Source organism: Impatiens glandulifera, chromosome 8 (assembly GCF_907164915.1).
Source record: "Impatiens glandulifera chromosome 8, dImpGla2.1, whole genome shotgun sequence".
Taxonomy (NCBI): domain Eukaryota; kingdom Viridiplantae; phylum Streptophyta; class Magnoliopsida; order Ericales; family Balsaminaceae; genus Impatiens; species Impatiens glandulifera.
The window spans coordinates 44,288,974-44,291,970 of NC_061869.1; positions in this window are offsets into that span (position 1 = coordinate 44,288,974).

Here is a 2,997-nt window from a genome sequence, read left to right on the forward strand (position 1 = left end):
TTCTTGCAAAAGAAAAGAAATTTCTCTCATCACGAAAACACGATCGGCACAAACAAAACTATTGGTACGATCGACACAACATCAAGGTCACAATTTGCTTGTTGTGGTCACAGTTGCTAGCACAAGAATCGCGCGCCGTTTTTCGGTTTAAAACACATTCGACACGATTGACACGGTATCGGCTCTAATAACTAGGTCAGTCATTCATCTACAAATCTTGGTTGGAAGGTTAGAGGTTCTGGTTGACCATATTATGTAATAACTAGGGTTTCTAGTGCATCCTATTATATAATTGCTTTACTTTGTTGTTGTGTTATGTTCTTCATTAAAATGATAAGAAAGAAAAACAATAAGGATAAGGAAGTCAAAGAATTTGTGATGGAAGGTATAAGGGAGACACCTAAAAAGGAAATTGATTGGATTCCTAAAGAAATTATCTAGGAAAAATTGTAATGCAGCAAAGGTAAGGAACCAATTGATGTTAAAAATTCTGAAAGAAATGCAGCAGAAAAACAAGGGAAAAAAAGAAGGAATTTGGAACGTTGGTTACAATAAAAGAGCAAATCTCTTTAGACTGAAAAATCAAATCACAAAGCTCCTGATACACGCAAATAAATGAGAGATTGTGCTAAACAAAGAGACAATGTAGAAAACAACCGTCCAATTCAATGTACATTATCTTAAGGACTGAAATTTACTAAATAAGAAAAAGTATGAAAAAATAGTAAGCTGGTTAGTTGAAACAATGAGTGAGGTGATGAAGTCTCATAAATCTAAGACCTATACTATTAGAAGCAATTCCAACTGGAGAATAAACGAAGTCTGGAAAAATAATGTAGGAAAGAAAACAAAGAATCATACTTATAATGAAAATCTACTTGGGCGATGTTAAAACAAAAGTGGAGGTACTCAATTCTCTTTTTGAATTTAAACTACCAACTAAAGTAGAGGAAAAATGTGTTAATGTAACCCCAAGAAATTCCTAGTTCATAGCTTAGCATGTGTTGGATGACACGTGACAATATGGGGGATCTGGAGTAGCTCAAGGTTCGATGGTTTCAACCTTGATTTGCGTTTTAGGCATCTTTTTAAAATAAAACATTATTTTTAAAGATTTTGACAGTACTTGGCAGCTTTTAAAATCAATTATATAAAAATAATTTATTTTATTCAAATTTTAATAATCAAGGGATTTGTTGTAACCAAATGACAATTTGATTTGAAATCTAGTTTAATTAATTTACAAAAATATCATTTATTTGAAAACAGAGTCGCTAAATGATTTTAGAAAAATCAATAAAATGTACGTATGTAAACGTACTTTATACTAGAGTTTCCATAAGGAGTTTGTTATTTGGTTATGCTCGAGAAAGGGCTTTCGCGCTATGTCCTCTGCGCTCGTTGAAAATGTTATTTTTTAAGTCTAACTATCAAAAGATTTAATTATAAAATTTATTTCTTTTAATTAGTAGTCCGTTCCTCCTAAACAAAGATACATTTAGATTAGATAAATAATTGTACAAAATTATTTAGAAGTGCGTACCTACGATTGTGGTTATGAAAAATATTTGAAAAGCATTATAATTTAAAAATAAATTTCAAATGAAGCATTTTAGTCAAAATATTTGTTTGGAAAATATCTCGAAAATATTTTGAAATCATTTTCAGATCTCTCGGGATTATTTGAAAATAGATTGGGGTTCGAAAATTACAAAAATAATTTTGGGTTTTGAAAATGGAACCGAACAGACCTTAGGACTAGAGTCCTAAGGGTTGGGTCTAGTTTTATTAGTTTAGGACTAGAGATACTTGGTCTAGACGAGGAAGCTCTCAATCGGGGTTCAGAATGCTCGGTCAGAGGACCAAAGTCCCTAGGTCAGGGTGCAAAGGACTCCCGGTCCTTATCTAAACTTATTGGTCTAGGTGTAAAAGCCTATCGGTCCTAGACTAGCTTGGGGCTAGGTTTCTCGGTCGAGGGTTTGGGAGGCTTAGTCCCAAGATTGGACTTCTCGGTCCTAAGACCTGGGAGTCTCAGTTCTGTTCAGACTTCTCGGTCCTAGGTGAAAATCTTCGGTCGAATTTCTCTATCCTAGCTCGAGAACACCGGTCCTGGGGCTTAGTCCTAACTCAAGAACAACGGTCCTTGGTTTCGTTCCTCTGTCAATTTTCTCGGCCAGGACTAAGAATTCTCGGTTTTATCTATCGGTCATCGGTCCTATAGGACTCGGTCCAAGAACACCAAGTGTTCTTCATTTTGTCCGAAAATTGTAGGTTTGTATCTTTTGATACAGATCATGAAAATATGATTTGTATGTTGCTATCAACTCCATTGATGTAGGGATCATAACCCCTAATCCTAAATCTGATCAATCGAACCCTAAGACAATTAATTTTTCAAAATAATTTCTAAGGCAAAATTTGTGAACTTTCGAATTAGGCCATCTCATGGCCTAATTCTTGTTCCAACAACTTCCGATGTTTATAATTGAACACTACCAAAACAAGAACTGTAAACAAGCTCTTGAACAAACTTTCAAACTGAAATTTAACTTTATTTTTATTAAAGTTTTAGTTCGATCAAACTAAAGCTATTTGAATCAAAATTCAAGATTAAAAGCTCAAGAACACGAATTTCATTTTTTCCAGATTTTCAAATCAATTTTGGGATTTTTTGATTGAGGTTGAATTGATAAAATATTTTTCAACAGAAAGCTTAGAAATCATCTATGAATTGATTTCAACTATAAAAAGCACGTAATTGAATCCTAAATAATATCAACCCGATCGAACTTGAAAAATTCCAACTTGAATTATAGCAGGTCTAGAAGTTTACTTGTGATTGGAGATAACTCCTATAATCTTAAGGAAGCTTTCCAAAGCTCTGGATCGAAGCTAAGATCACCAGAATGATTTCTTCAAAAATCAGTCACCGTATCTCCAATGAAAATATTCAAGTAGGCCGTAATTATTGGATTTTGTTCGATGGATTGAAAGAAT